Source organism: Clytia hemisphaerica, unplaced genomic scaffold, assembly GCF_902728285.1.
Source record: "Clytia hemisphaerica strain Z4C2 unplaced genomic scaffold, Clytia hemisphaerica genome assembly, whole genome shotgun sequence".
NCBI classification, from domain to species: Eukaryota; Metazoa; Cnidaria; class Hydrozoa; order Leptothecata; family Clytiidae; genus Clytia; species Clytia hemisphaerica.
Window position 1 is genome coordinate 2,065,992 of NW_027104441.1, and position 17,257 is coordinate 2,083,248.

General features: G+C 34.9%; 2 long non-coding RNA genes across 2 annotated transcripts; both read right to left on the minus strand.

Moving 5' to 3' along the window:
- Positions 1–5,689: 5,689 nt before the first annotated feature.
- On the minus strand, positions 5,690–6,853 carry LOC136820913 (uncharacterized). Its single transcript, XR_010848656.1, has 3 exons — positions 6,737–6,853; positions 6,285–6,368; positions 5,690–5,712 (listed from the first exon to the last, which is right to left on the minus strand). It is a non-coding gene; the product is annotated as an uncharacterized lncRNA (long non-coding RNA).
- Positions 6,854–14,373: 7,520 nt separating this feature from the next.
- On the minus strand, positions 14,374–15,221 carry LOC136820817 (uncharacterized). The gene is made up of 3 exons (XR_010848645.1): positions 15,157–15,221; positions 14,947–15,009; positions 14,374–14,574 (listed from the first exon to the last, which is right to left on the minus strand). It is a non-coding gene; the product is annotated as an uncharacterized lncRNA (long non-coding RNA).
- Positions 15,222–17,257: the final 2,036 nt, after the last annotated feature.

The window sequence follows — 17,257 nt, forward strand, 5'->3', positions numbered from 1 at the left end:
CACTCGCCAAAATAAGTTCTCGTCAAAATTAAATTTTTTGGTATTTTGCCTAAATAACTCCTTGAGATCACAAAAAAGCTTCAAACAAGGCAAAATAGAACAAATTTACGCTGTCATTCACCAAAATTAGTTCCCGCCAAAATTAAAAAGATTCATCAATCGCCAAAATAAGTTCTCGCCAAAATAAGTTCCCTTAAGGTAAACGAAAATGATTGGTACTATCTGATAGAGCATGAAATTCTGAGCAAAAAAATTGTATTACAACAACTCTCTGACTCAAACACAAAAAGAAATGCAAAATCGCGCAGATTTTATAGACTTTGGAACAATTAACCAGAGTTTTGATAAGCTTACAGACATTTGGTATTTTTTATCTGTATAGTGATAGTAAATAAAATAGTTGAAGAATTGAACAATAGATACTCAGGTACCTAATAGCCGGGGGGTTGGAATAAGCAGAGGGGGGGGGGTGGAAAAAATCTCAAAACTTAATAAGCGGGGGGGGGGTTGGAATAAAACTGTCCTGCGTGGAAAATTTTTGAAAAGCAGGCTAATACAGCTGAATTAGGACAAAAAAGGGAACTTTCAAAAACATTTTCCCAGAAATTAATAAGCGGGGAGGGGGGTTGGAATAAGAATGTCCTGGGTGGAAAATTTTCGAAAAATTAATTAGCGGGGGGGGACGGCTATTAAGTACCCGAGAGTAATTCTGTCGAAGTTTTATCGTCATTAGTAAAGTATTCCGAAGAGGTCAGTAAAGTGTATTGTCTCATTTTACGATTTGAACAAGCGGCATCAAAGCTAGCTATAGCTTTTTACATAATAAAGACAAAAACAGGCTGTTGTCTAGTCGTTGATATGTTCACGCTAAAGCAGCCTTCATATCTATGTATCATCTCTCTGAGATGAGTGAGAATGTTTGAAAATAACGTTGAAATCGTTTTGCAATGAATGATGATACTTATAAAAAATAAGTACCTTGGTCTACTTTTAGAAGCTCATCTTCGATCGCTTTAACCCTATTTTTATCAGGGGGGGTGTTTTCCACCAGGCTGGCACTGTTTTGTTAATAGCTCAATGAAAATTTTTTTTAACACTCTGAAAGTTCTTGACTTTTAATATAATCCTATTAGCAGCATGTATACCAAATTTTACAATTATACACCGACCAGATCAGGTTTTATGACTTTTTTGTGCAGGCATATCATAAAATCCAGCTAAAACCCTGTAAAATCCAAAAATCTTAAATTTAGCATAACTTTTGACCTAGTCATCTAACTGACTTCAAATTTTGACAGGTTTTAGGTATCAATAATAAATTCTAAAAAATATTAAAAAAATTTTCAAAAACTGCTGACGTCATCAAAAATGACGTCATTGTTTTTTGAAAAAATTTACTCATTTTCTGCATAGATTTTAAAGGTCAATTTTATTAGTATGTTTAAAACCGGCAAATATGTTAAAGATATTTATTTTGGCTTTTAGAAGTTCAAAACAGAATTGAAAAATCTCCATTCGTTCAACTTTAATTGCTATTTTATTGAATAGTACTTTTTCATTAGTAAGCGATAAATGTGAAAGTTTGTGATGACGTCACCACCTTTATGATGACGTCATCAAACCAAATTTTTTTCTATGAACTCCTCTTATGGTAGAGAACATTTGTGCCAAATTTCAAGTCCATATCTTTTATAGATCAAAAGTTATGCAAGGCTGGTGGAAAACACCCCCCTTGAGAATACAAAATCCGAAAAAGCCTGATAATAATAGGGTTAATTATGCTTTGAAACTCATTCAGATTGACGGGAACTGTTGTGGTCTCATCCAGGGCCTCAGCAGGTTCAACTTCGTAATTTTCTAGAAACGAAAGCAAATGGATTTCCTTGAAAGCACCAAAACTTCCAATATTTTCAAAATTGATTGTATCAAACAAAAATATTATGAAAACAGGAACACGAATTTTTATAATAAATTCTCCTTACTTGAAGCAATCCAATTTCTGAACTCCATTGAAAATTCTTTTAGAGGGATCTTGTGAACTGAAAAAAATACACCCAAGTCATTATAAACCTTGGACAATAAATAATGAAATCTTTAGGAGAAAGGCACCTGTATGATCAACATTATATTAAAGAAACATAAAAGTACTAACAAAACTTGTAAACAAACCGTATGCAGCGGGATAGAAAATCAAAACAAATATGGCTGATTTTGATTGTTTCAATTGTTTTACAAGTTTGTTTTGGACACGTGATTTTAATTGTTCTCTTTAATGACACGTGGTTCGCGCAATGTTTACATTTTACTACTTTTATGTCTCTTTAACTTACTCTTGGACAACTAATTGTAGGGTCTAATAGCAAGTGGTGGCAGATATTTTATTATGAAGTCGTAAACTGGAGTGTAAATGAGCGTAAATGAAAATGGATGTTTTTCTAGAAAATCCAATAATCTGGGAATTTTTTTTATTTTTTTTTATATTTCTAAGAAATAAAATGGAACTGATTTTCGCTGGAACTGGTTTTCGTGGTCAAAAAATAGAATCGGAAAAATTGCATTTCCACCTTTTTCGGACAAACAGTGGAATCTGGTGGACGCAATTAGTGCGGAAAACGTGTTAGTCTTCGGGAGTTAAAAACAATAGAAAGCTTGGATTGCTAATTGGTGCCCCCGTATAAAACATTACATAACAAGAAAATCGTAAATGTTCGTAAATATGATTAAAATGGGTCTTTTGATAAGTAATTTTGTGAGCAGTCATTACCGCTACGTTTGAAAACGATATTACCATGGCGAATGTATCTGATATCAAATCATACTTTTGGAATCCTTTATTTAGGAACCAATTCCACAGTAATACATTACGTCTTAAAAACGGATATCCTACTTCAAAGGTCTTTATGAAAATACCTATCGAATAGAAGGAAGATGAGTAAATTTGTTAATAATTTCATACCTCAGTTGACACGTCTAGAAAGTCATTCTTGAAAGTGTCCACTGTTATTGCAACAGCTGGAATACTTTCCTTTTCGATCAATTCTCCATCATTGTAATGGTTTATTACAATAGATGTGTTGACATTGAGCCAAGTTTTGTACTGGATTAAAAAACAAACAAACAAGAAATTCATAAATGTTATCATTACCATAGTTAATTTTGCAAGATTTTGAAAACATATACATACCTCTAAGATTAGACAGTCCGTCCCACTATGTCAAAAGGCAACTATTTCCATTATTTTTCCCGAACGGGAAAAGAAAAAAAACTTGTTCTTATAAAAAACGTGTATCGGGACATTTTTGGCAGAAAATACTTGTCAATGAAAATAATGACTCACATCATCTTTATCAACTCTCCTTGACAATTTTTCTCTGATATTCTTTTCAATTCTTTTGAAGACAGATTGTGTGTAATTTTCAGAGCAAATGGTTTCTAGATTTGCCACCAAATTAAAATCTATCCCGAGAGATTTACAATACTATAACGAAAGAAATCATCATATATTAACATGTATACACTGTGTACGTCTTAAAAACGGGCCTACGGTCTTGAGATTAACATTTTCCTAATTTTCGAGCAGCTCCAGATCTGCCAAAGTTTATGTGAGTCCTTTGAAATTTTTCATCCAAATCTTGAAAGGAAACGTTTTAAGGGCTGCAATCGACTAAAGTGAAACAGTATCGCCAAAGACATAAGATTGTATCAAAACATTAGACCTCGGACTGTTTTTAGCTTTTCTTTCTAACAAAGTTGCCAAAGCGTGACTCTGGCAGAATGGAAGATTTGTTATGAAATTACATTTTACCAGTTGGTGACCTTGAATTTTAAGAAATACTCCATTATAATGGCACTTTTTTGTTTGTGTTCTAATCCAAAAAATTATTAACGGTGATACGCTATGATAAAAGCTTAGGATTTGATAAATACTCGCGAAAAGCCTGTGTGAATAGAGTATGTGCAACAGAGTCACACCAACGAGTTTGCTTATTCACATTCTTTTCCAGATGTCTACTAATGATACCAGTTGCAGGTGAAGCGAGTTTAGACCAATGGTCTTTAAAAAGGATAACCCAAGCAAGAAGAAACCCCTAAACGCAAAAAAACACACTGAAAAATGATTATTGTTACTAAGATAATGAGGCAAACACAGCGTGAAAAGGTCGAATATCCGTGTACTTTAAAGCCTCGGATACGCAAGGATATTGGGAAATATCCTTGCGTATCCTTGAGTCAGGCATATTAATATCCTATGCCGAGGATACTGGATTTTGGGAAAAATACAGGTTAGGATACTACAGAATACGAATACATACGTATACAGACAGATGCATACCCGTATGCACGTTTTGTATTCGTAAGCATACGATATCAATATCCGTGTAGTAAATCCTGAGGATTCCTATATGAAGGGTCGGATTCTTACGAATATTGAAAAAAGTATCCGTCAATATTCACAACTACACACCAATATAGCGAGTATTTGACAGTACATATTGGAGGATATTTAGGGGAAATTCTGAAAGGAAAAATAGAAAATATCCGAATTTGTATACTCGAGAATCCAAAATATCTTTTAATTTGACACTAGTTGTTTTTTCTCATAATTGTGGAAAGACTGGTCAAAAGAAATGCTTCTAAAATTTCTTAGGCTTTTTGTCGTTTGAAAGTAAAAAGAGAACAAAATGCATATTCATAGTTATGTTATTTTTAAGAATAAATGTGTACTACAAAATTTCAACTAATGCTTGGGAAAAAATAAAAACAAAAATTTAGAAAAATAACATTAGAAAAAATTGAAACAATAAATATGATAAAAAATCAGATGTTTATGACAAAAATATTTCCAAAAATAAAAGTGGACAAAACTTAATTATAACTCTTTACAAAAAAATACTCTGTATAATTCTTTACAGACTTTCAAGATAAAAATTAGAAGTCATTTAAGAGAGTCTAAAGATTTAAAATTCTGCTCAAACATTTAAAACAATATAAATCGCTTGATTCTCGGTTGGAATCTGGTAATACTTGTACGGCAAATAAAATCCAAACTCATCTCTATCCTGATCAAAAGCGGTAGTCGTTGTGACTTCTTTACAGACTTTAAGATATTCCATGAAAAAAGTTCCTTTCCTCTAACTGGTATACTTTTTGTCTGATACCGTTGACATAACTAGTTTTGTTGATCATATAAATCTGATTGTATGTTCGGCCAAACGTTTCATTTCATTGACCAGATTCTCTTGGCACTTATGTTCCATCCTTCTGTTGGTCATTACAATGCTAAAAAAAATACAGAAAATCAATTTGACTTACAATCTTGGAACTAGTTCCTTTTAAATCTTTAAGAGTGACATAATGGAAAAACTTGGAACTGCTGGAGAAGTAGGCCAAGCATAAATTATTCATATGAAAAGGCCATTGGAGAAGTAGGGAAGTATCCTCTGGAAGGAAAAGAAGGACACAACAGATTCTTGACAACCTGTCTGCCCGAAAACAGAATGTTTGAAAGATAACATAGTCTGACAGGTTCACCAGGATCAATGCAACAATGTTTAAATGAAAACATAAGAATAAAACAAATATAACATACATACCTATGTCATGTTGCATGTATGGAATTTCATTTGATGCGTGAAGTTTTTCTAGACGATTCGGTTAACTTTGTTTGTGGTGAGATGTCTACTTGGTCCTCGGTCCTCGGTCCTGCTGCACCTGAAAATGTGCGAAGTTTGTTATAATTTTCTGATTATGTACCATCAGAACTGGTAACTTACAGTGGAGAGAAACTCTCAAATGCCTGACTAAAGCAGCAAAATTTCAAAACCAAATGTAAGAATATGTTTGACGTGCCAGGGCGTGCGATTATATTTGGCAAGTTACTTGTCAACCGGTGAATTGTCGGTAAGTGTCATTGGATAGTAAAAACTCTTGCAAAATCATAATTTCAAGAAAACAAAATGTAAGAATATGTTTCACATGCGATCATTTTTTGCAAGTTACTTGTCAAACAGTGAATCGCCGGTAAATAAATAGTGTCATTGGGTAGTAAAAAATCATGCAAAATCATGATATTTCAAGAAAACCAAATGTAAGAATACTTTTCACATGCGATCATTTTGGCAAGTTACTTGTCAAACGGTGAATCGCCGGTAAATACATGGTGTCATTGGATAGTAAAAAAATCATGCAAAATCATAATTTCAAGATGGTGGAAGTTTAGATCTTTGTCAAACTTAGACTTTTTAAAAGCTGCAATCAAAACTTTATTGGAAAATTCAACTTACCATGTGTGTCCAGCAGGTGGGTGTCTTGGTGTCTTTGACTTTATTGCTTCTTCTCCAATCTTGAAATCAATTACTTGAGATTTCCTAAAAAGAAGGTAGATTTAAGGATTGAAAGGCACCCAATCTCTTAAATAAAAAATACATCCAATGGCAATATTATAATTTTACAGTCACACTGAAACCAAGTCAGAAGATGAAAATGAGAATTGTATCTATCGCCGATCACAGCCTGCTTCACAAAATAAAAATGTACAATCCACTTCATACTATTATGTCAGGAGACACTATGTCAATTTTGCAGACAGAGTATTATAAATCTGAAAATACAAAGATTTTTACAAAATAAGCCTAAAAAATATCTCAACTTTGAGATTGCTTTCAACTGTTCAAGTGGATTTCGTCTAAAAGTATATAAAAGCTAACGAGCATACGTCTGTAGCCCTTCAACTCACCTATTTAGTTTGAGTGAAAGTGTAACACAAATTCCACACCAACATCCGAAGATATCTTTGTGATCAACACAGTAAATTTCTTGAAATTACTTCTAATGATAATTGAAGTCATTAGGACTCATCTGAAATAATTATTCATCACTAATTGTGCGAAAATTATATGAATTTATTCGAAAGTCGAGCACTGATGTTGTAAAGTTTCAGCCGACAGTGTTTTGAAGTCTGACATATTGATTTCAACTTTTTACCTCGATAACCCCAATCATACAAAGAAATTGCCTCCAAACGCCAAGCAACTTCGTTTGAATTATCAAGACGCCTATTATCCTTGACGCTCAGCGGCCTTTGACGCCAGAAAGACTAGGGCCCCCACCGCCGCGAAGAATTATAAAAAAGCATAGTAAGGGGCTGTGTGCGAGTTTGAACTTTCTTCCTCTGAAGCAATCTTTCTCGTACAATTACAAAATGGAAAATGCTACATTTTTTGAAAACTAGGCCTCTGATACATTTGAGATTAACAAAAATCAGGCAGAAGTTATGATTTGGGGCTAAAATATCGGGTTTTGGGTGAGTATTAAAAATCGGGCAAAATATTTTAAGACAGGGGATTAAAAAGTCGGATGACAATTTTTCGGAAAGTTTTGGTCACTAGACCAAAAAATTTGCTACTTACACCCTTTTTCCTATGATGCATTTTCAACAAAATAAGATGTGCTGCAATACGGGAAAGTTTGTCGAATCTTCAAACATTACAACAGCGGTTTTAAAAGTTCCGTTTGATATTAATTATCAGAATTAATATATGCGATAAATTATAGAATTTTTACTCTAGTAACATCCTTTAGAAGCAACTTTATCCAGAAACAACATTCTCCCAAGGCAAAATTCTTTATCCAGAAGCAGTATTCTCAATAAACAACAACATTCTTTCGAGCCAACCTTCATCCGAGGCAACATTCTATCCAAAAGCAAGGGCTCTTCCAAAAAAACTTTATACAGGGGTATTGACGAACCTTTTTCACTAACCCCCTGGAAATTATGAATAACAAATTATCCCTGGAAATCAGGGGCAGACCCCTCTGGAAAGTGAAAGTTCTTGAAAAGGGGGCTAGTAAATAATTATTGATGTCAGCTAATGAAGCTAATCTGAAAAAGAAATAAAATTCCCTTGGAAAATCAAGGTTTAAAAATGGAATAGCGCTATTTTCTCAAGACGAAATATCCTCCAGAAACAAAGACCTCCCAATGCAACTTTCTCCATTAACAATAACATTCTCCGCTGAAGCATTTTTCCAAAAGCAATATTCTCCAGAAAAATGTTCTCCCGAGGCAACTTTCTCCAGAAGCAACATTCTCCCGAAGCAAGGTTCTCCCGAGGCAACTTTCTCCAGAAGCAACATTCTCCCGAAGCAAGGTTTTATCGCGAATATACATGTAAATGTGAATTGGATATTCTTCTTAAACTGTATCCAAGGTATTCTGACGGATATTCATAAAGTATACATAAGTATCCTCGATGTAAAACAATATACATTCTAAAGATTTTAATACATACTAGTATCCGTTCGTATACTCAGGTAAATATATTATTTGGTTAAGTATCCGTACGTATCTACTGTAACGGATACTTATTAATGGATATTTTTACGGATATTCATGCATACGCAAAAATATCCATATTTAAATTCTACAGGATATTCGACCTTTTCACGCTGTGAAATCTAAACCTGATACTTTTTAATCATTGTTAAGAGGTTCTATTATCGTGGTTTCACAAATTAAAGCATCACGTTCAAAATTTGGGGCAAATAAGGGGTACCCCATAACCTAGCCCGATCGGCTACCCAATAGGGTACTCTGCTTTTTAGACTAACCAACCCCATTTGTCTTGGTTGATACTTTTACAAGTCATACATAAATCAATTAGCCTGAAATACCCACTGGCTAAAATTATCCATCTTCTCCTATCCTCTAAACCACGATCTATCTCAAGATTATTTACTTACTTTGTTCTGCTTCGCGTAACTTGACAATTTAGATATACCATATTTTTGGTGATTCGTCGTTTCACGCTATCGTTGTACGATCACACGACCTTCAAGTCTATAAATGATAAGAAAGGAAAACGAAAATGTATTTATTTAGTCCATAACTATTATTAAGTTTATTGAGATTCAAACTACAACGTTTTCGTGGTTGACACATTTTCACAAAAAAAATGTCTGTTATCTTGAGAATTTTTTTTATTTTACAATGCTAAAACTGGGCTTTTTAACCCTTGAACGGAGCATCATATTTTTAAAGTACCATTTTTTCATTTTTTTAGTTAAAATTCAAACTTCCATAGTGTCGATTGAGGGTCTAAGAATCACTTGGAAAGCTGTGGTCCTTAGGACATTTTAGCTGCAAATGCAGTGGTTTTGAGCTATGGCCAGTTCGATGGAAAGGATCAAACCTTTTTGATAAATTTCAATCTACCTTCGTCAATTTTTGATTCATTTTCTTACTTTTTTTCCCTCGAGGGATACGCCACTGAAAAAAATCATCCTGCTTTTTGTCAAAGCAAATAGGATTTTAGAAAAATAAATCTAGGCTAAATTAAAATTTTTGTGATTTGCTACTTAGCGCTAAATTCTCACTCGCTAAAATTTCTCCGATTAAAGTATTCTAGATCTAGACTACTGATTCGATATACATAATTACAAAATTGACATCCAATTAAATTCTTAAACTGAAAAAGAGCTGAAGCACGCTCTCTCTTACGTGGATTTTTTCATGGCAGACTTACTCTTATTCTTATTGACTTTGTGCCAGTATAATCGTTCGCACGCATACTGTACCTATTTGAATAAGCTTTGAAAAAAAAAGTTATATTGTTTTGTTGTTAACTATATTTCCTTGATATTTTACCTTTTTCCAATATCAATGTTGGAGGATATTATTACTCCGGCGCATTTGGCTGTTTGTAGCCCACTCTTTCTTGATTTTTGGGACAGCCCCCCGTGAATATGGAGGAGCTGCTCCTGTTGGCTTTCGTTTATAACGGGGTCGTCTACATTGACTATCATCCGTGCTGCCGAACATACGTCTTTTAGTGAAGAACTAAGAGAGATCAGAAAGTATGTAGGAAATAGGTATACACTTTTTTTTATAAGGATTACATAAATGGAAATAAGCTTCACAATTCTTAAACATTTTCAGTTTTGAGCCTTAAAATATTCTTAAGTAATTCTTAAATTTCAAAAGGAGCGCAAGAAATCTTTTTTTTAAATTAATGATCAAAGTATGTATATTTTCCCTTGAAACAGTCTCAAACATGCGGAAAAGAAAAGAGGGACGAATTATTTCAACAAAACGTTAATAAGTTTGTTTCTTTTAGGATAAAATCAAAATTGATTAACATTTTTGAGGCTCAGATTATTCTTAAAAAATCCTTAAAATTTTGCAAGATTGAGCCTTGTGATTCTTATAAAAAATACAGTGTGCTATAATAGGTTTAATAGGATCATTGACTGTCTTGCTGTATCACGAGAAAATCAATTTCAATATTTGGTCCAAATGTAGAAGTTTCAGCTGAAATTTCAGCCCTTTTAATGGACCAAACAATCACAATGTAAAATGATAATTATAGCACTATTCTACAAAAAGTTACTTTTTTTGTTGGTCGTCTTCATCTTTATTTTTCTGATTTTGATTTTGCACAATTTATACTAACCCTGTCAATCCTCACAGACTACGAGATTAATCAGAAAAAGATGTGAAAAGTCAGAAAATCGCATTTGTCTTACACTGATGTTCCGCTTGTTACACTATTGCCACCAGACAAAAGGAGGTCGTGAGAGAGTGACTTCGCTCCCTGTCCAAAATGGATTAGTTCTTGAGTCAGTGATTTGCCACAATTAATTTCGTCACTGAGGCACATTAAAATCTTTGATTCATCTAAAATAATTACAATAACAATATTTCAATTTTAGTTCAGTCAGAACGTTCAGTCAGGCGATAAAATAGCTTATTCAAAACGCTCTACAGGTTGACATATTTTGTTTACTAAGACCAGTGTTCTTAACCCGATTAACCCCAACCTTTTTTGATTTTTGACATGTTTATTTTTAAAAGAGTATTTAGTGTTTATTCGACGTTTTGTACCTTCACCCACCTGTAGGAGTAACGTTTTTACCATAGAGAGTTCACCTCTTATCAAATGAGCCACATATCTTGTCTGCTGATTCAGCACCAAGTCGTATACATAAACAGTAAAAAAGCTGCCCAATGCTAATGGCTTGCTCCATTAAATGTTGCATTTGAAACACTTTATAGATTGGTCTCAAAAGAAAAATGGTGTAAGAAAAAAACACAACATTCTCTTGCTAGAGTTAACAGAGTAGACTTTCAATCTACAGTGAATAGTGAGTCATAGTCAAAAGCTTACTTTTAGATTCTTGAAGGGTGATTGACAGCAACCTTGAAACAGCAAATGGAGTGAGATCCTGTCATCGCCGTCATCCTTGTCATTGTTAATAACGATCGATTCGTTCACGTCTGGTTGAGCATTTTGTTCCTCTATTAAAACCACTACTCGTCGATCCACATTCGAGTCACATCTCTTTCGGTGTTGTCTTGCAAGATGCTTGTAATACTTTTGTTGTTTCTTCGTTCTTTTCTTTAGTTTGTTTTTCCCCATCTAAGATAAAGTTAGCATATTTCAATGTATCGTTTACGAGCTTTTCTAACTCTTGTTGATACCCTCTGCGGAATGGTTCCTTCTTCCGGGTGAGTGGGTTCATCATTTGGGGGAAGGGGTTGTGGGGCTGTTTGAGGGAAAATTAGTGGGGGACTTTGCACTGAGGGTGTTTCAGGAAAGGTAGTCTCCCCATGATGCTCCTCCTCTATTAACTGCTTTGCTGCTTCTTCTAATTCCAGGTTGGTCTGAGTGGTTTTGCGTCCTTCCTGTTGTGTTGTGGTGTCAAAAAGTATTGGCATTTTTTGACATCATCTATGTGCCTTAGTAGTGCTTTTTTGATGTCATTTTCAGTCAAGGCCTTTCTTGGAAATTTGTCTTTCAGCCCGTCCCTGAAAATCATGCTTGCAGGCGGCACACCCGTTGCTGGGTGAGGGGTCTGTCGGTATGTTTTGAGCGTTTCTTGTAAGATTTCTGCTTCATTCGTTTTCAAGTGCTGATTTATCTTCATTTATCTAGCTTTTCCCACTGTTTTCATGAATTTCTCGGCTGGGTTTTGACTAGGAAAATGAGGGGATGAGAACCTTGTGGCAACACCATGGGTTTTAGTAAACTCCTCCATTTTTCTGCTGTTGAAAGGAGGACCATTGTCAGATATTTGATTTTCAGGATATCCATATTCATCATAGATCTCCGCTAGTGCAGGGATAACTTTATCAGCTTTAGTTGAGGCAACGAGCTTTGCTGCTGGGTATCTTGATCCCAGATCTTGAACAACAACAATGTGCTTGGATGATGGCATGGGACCAAAGAGGTCTACGGCCACTGTGTCCCAAGAGTTTTCAGGTACCCTGTGACTGGTTATAGGTTCCTTTGTCTTTTTATCAACAAACAATGCGCAATCACTGCAAGAATTGACAAAACTTTTCACCTTATCGTACATTCCATGGAAGAAAACCTAAGTCTCCTTTCAATTCCACTTTGTCCTGGGTGAGATCCCCTGTGTGCTAGTTCAATAGCTAGTTTGTGTAGTGATTCTGGAAGAACAATTCTATCATCCTTGAGTATTATTCCGTTTGCCATAACGGTTAGTTCCGACATAACAAGTCCAAATCTTTTAACCTCTTTGGAGACGCTCTTAGGGATTGATTGATATGTGACTGAGACCTATCTACTATCAGAGTTTTATCATCAGCGGTTTCCTGAGCGATTCTCGCTAGTGAAATGTGATCAACGACTTGTGTCATATGAAGTGCGTATAGAAGATTATTGAGGTCATTGCATTCTTCTCTCTGGCCAATTGGAAGACTGGAAAGTTTTCTCCCATGACGACTCATGTAGTCTACTTGATTAAGAGACCCTTTCTGGTATTCAACAATGAACGGTATGTCTTGATGATTCAATTTGATTCGCTTTGTTCTAATGGAACCAGAACGCTTTCCATTGAATATGTGTACCAAGGGCTTGTGATCAGTGATCACCTTGATAAGGGCAGGCGAACCTACAACATATTCACGGAATCGTCTGGGTCCAAAGTCAAGGCTAGCAGCTTCTAAATCCAATTGAGGACAGTGTTTCTCAGAATCATTAGTTGTCCTTGAGGCTAGAGCAACTGGTTTCGCTTCTTCCAAAGACGGACCTTGTGCTAAAATTGCGCCTAGCCCCGTCTTGTGACCATCAACAACAATAAACGTTCTAGCATTTGGGTCAAAATAACGCAGGAGTACGTCCTTACGGAATGCTTCTATAAGGGAGTAGAATGCATCATTGTGTTTCTTTTGCCATTTAAATCTTACCCCTTTCTTTGTAAGCTCCCTCAAGGTAGAAGCTTTTTGAGAGAACCCCTCAATGAAATCAGCATTACTCTGCATCATGCAGATGAAACTGATTGACTCCTCTTTGTTCTTAGGAGTGGCGAGGTGGTTCAAAGCTTCAACCTTTTCAGGATCTGGTCTTATACCAGCTGCTGAAATGACCATTCCCCAGAATTTGATTTCTTTTGCCCTAAATTTGCATTTATCCTTGTTGAGTGTGAGCCCTTTTTCTTGCATTATGGATAGAGTCTTCTCAATTAAATGGACATGCGACCTTTCGTCATCGGTGGCTATTATAATATCATCGTGTATGACGTGAACCTCAGGAAGATTTGAGAACAGAGGCTGAAGAGCTGCATTGAGCTCCCCTTGTGACGGCTTTAACCCCATGACTAATCTCTTATACCTATAGAGCTTGCCATTTAAATGAAAGACTGTAAGATTCCTAGCATTTTCTTCTATTTCTAATTGCCAGAACGCTGATTTTAAATCAATTCGACTAACGTCGTTTCAGTTCTGGAAAATGCCTCTGATTTTGGCTTCCTTCATAATGCAACCTCTCATTGGGTCAGAGAACTCAACACAGTCATGCTTCGAGTTGTTAGGGAATCTGACTGTCAGATATTCAAAGTACCATTCTCCTTTAAACAAGTTTCTGGTTCTTTCACTGGAGAAAAATTGGCACAAGAGCTCGTGGAAGAAATAAGTAATATAAAGTCTGTGAAAGGGAATGCTGCTCAGATTATTGAAAGAGAGTTGAAGAAAAAGTCATCACAAAACAATGAGTTGTTGAAAGAAATCAAGATTTACCAAGATTTACATAAACAGTTAAAGGTTATATATAATCTCAACAGTTTGAATTTTACTTAGAAATTGGATGGGATATCTATGAATATATGCCTTTTTTTCTTGTAGAACAATTTTGTCTCAACTTGTGTTAGCCATTAAGTTTAGAGATTAGGGTTTTGATTTTGATAAGTGATATTCTATATCTACTAGCCAGTCAAATAATTTTGCAAATTGATAGTTAATGCAAAAATTAAAATTTCGCTTCAAAAATGTGAGCTTTAAAGCAAAATAAAATCCTTCTTGATTTCAGATTGCAGCTGAGAGCCTCAATCTGGACAAGCTAATTTGCTAATTTACCAAATATTGTTTAGCACCATTCCAGTCCACTGAGAGGTGACCAGGTAGACCAGACACCGAGAAGTCAGGAAATTCAGGTGGCGAAATGCCCATATTTGAACTGACTGACAGAGGTTGATGTGAGATAGAGGTATCCTCTTCATCAGTTGGATATTCATCTATCACTTGTAACCCTGATGTTGATGGTTGGCAATCATCTTCTGCAATTCAAAAAAATATGGATGTAGTAATTCAAAAATTATGAATAGTAATCAAAAGGGTTCCAAAGTCAGGAGAATCCTGGTGAAGGTATACGACACAATATACTTATCTTAACCAGATTTTTAGTAGGTATGTTTTACGCTTGTCTTCCAATGTTTTTTTAACATCCAGATAATTTCCAAGCATCGTTATGATTAACAAAAACTGCTTATATTTAAGTTTGATTTGCAAATATGAAAAATGAGAAAAATGAGAAACAATGCTTGGAAATCTAATATGAATGCTCAAGTCTTTCTAACATTTGAGATTGGCCGTGCTTTTGTTTTATATGCTTTAAAAACAGTTAAAAAACATCATCATCTCATATTTACCCATATTGATGTTTCTGGGGGTAGCAGGAACTTCTCCAATCAAGGTAGATCTGTCTGGAATTTCTGAAAAGTAAGTGTCGTTATAGTTGTTTCGAAATATTTTTGGGATTCTCAGGATTTAAAAAATGTTAACCTTTTGGGCCAAAATGTTTACAATTTTAAGTTTTATGTTTATAAAAATATATTTAGATGTTATCATCTAATATTTACCTGCACTGCTGTTTCTGGGGGTGGCAGGAACATGTGGAATGGGGGTAGATCTGTCTTGAATTACTGAAAAGTAAGTGTCATTATTTAGATTCAATAACAGGAACAGCGAAGAAGACAGTGCTCAATATCAAGTAGAGCTTAAATTCATATTCATATTCATTTGAAGTGAAAATATATGAACTATTTAGATTCAGAATATTTTTGGGATCTAAAAATTTGACTTGATTACTAAGCCTTTTATAAGATTTTGCAAGATGTGCAACTGATGTGCCTAAAAATGTTATTTTTGATCAGTTTATCTCATTCAGTTTAAAGCCCAAAAAGTGCCAGAGGAGGGATTGAAAGTGAAATCTATTGCTAGATTAAAAAAAATGTTGTCCTAGAAAAACAAAAGAACAGCTAGGCACGTTCTAAGTGCATTCTGGATGGGAAAGGGAAAGTTTAAAGATTCTAATTTGGCCCTTCAGGCTTATAACTCAATGGTTTATCTGGATAAGTATATCAAATAGAGTAAACAGAAATAAATCTAAAAAGCTCACCTTCTATTCCACGGTCATCACGACACTTGTAAAGGGACGGAAATTTTCCACAGAATTGTGCTTTTTTGGCGTCTTTCTCTTCATTAGTCATGAGGTCCCAAGTTTCATTGTCAATAAGATAGTGTTCAAAACCTGGAGCAAGTTTGTATGTACCTGAACAAAAAGAAAAACAGAAAGGATGTCAGAGAGGGAGAGAGAGGTGGTAGAGTTTCGCTTTCTACTTGTTGGCAACTGATTTCGACAATTGTAGCTACACGCTTTTTTCATTAGAATAATGTACTTTGGTCGAGGGTCGAGGGTCAAGTATTCTTAAGAAATTGCCAAAATTGAGGGTGAATTACATGTTTTTCTTTTTATAAGCATATGTCTGCCCCTATATCAGGCTCGCATTATGCTTAGCATTCCATTGTTGTCAAACAATAGAGCCATTGTTTAGGTACCAAAAACTGAGCCTGCATATGCTTATAAACGTTATGCTTATAAAAGAAAAGACATGTATTCTTACTTTTTCAGACTTTACCTTTGCAGAAACATAAGTGACCTTTTTGAGAGTTTCATGTTATTTAGCGCATATTTGAAGCTGAAATTATATTTCTACCTTTAAGTTTCAATTTAAGTCCAACAAAAAACCCAAATTTACTCTTCTGTGCTTAATTGTAGGGGGGAGGTTAATTAAATGGGGCCAAACAAAATATTTTTTCTAGGGTAGTAGGAGGGGTAATCAATGGCTTAAAAAGTGTTTCAATGCCGTTGAGTTTTCAATAATACTTCAAATATTTTTTTGAAATAGACTTTTTTGGTCAAAAATTGGTCAAAATTTAGCAATTTTTTCCCAAAATATGGAAAATGACTTCCCCTACAATTAAGCGCAGGAGAGTATACTTTTTACCAAATGGAAAATGACTATTCTTATCAAAATCTGTGAAACTCATCCTCGAGGTATTCTTAGGGTATTCTTACGATTTGGCCAATTTTCACTCTGATATTCTTATAAAAGGTATTCTTATAAAAAAAGCCTGTACAGAGACCTCTCCTAAATTCAATTTCGATTTACAGTTTCTGAAAGAAGATTGCAAAAAAAAGGGGTATGCTGTAAATTAGTAACATATTATTTGAATTTCAAAGAAAAAATACCTTGGTTGATGATGGCACGTTCCAAGTTTCGATGGTGTACAGCCATCATATTCACATACTCAAGGGCAGCTTCCGTCCACGAACATTTAGGGTTTGGTTTGCCAGATTTTTGGTTGTCTGCTTTGTCTTGACTTATCCATGTTTTGTATTTGTTGTGAACCAAACCAGCACTCCTTCGTATACCAGCTAAGCATCCATCAGCGAAATCCACGAGAACATAGCTTTCAAAATATTTGGAGAATTCAGTGCTTTTCGTGAGCTTGTTTCACTTCTCATAAATAGCAGCCATTCTTGGAAACAAATCTGATCGATCTTCACAATCCGCCAATCCTTTGATCTAAAATGTGAAAAAAATCAAGGATTACTGTTCAATCCTTCATTCCTACAAGTGCCTGGTCAAAATTTAATGTCGTCCCCTGTTAATTTTG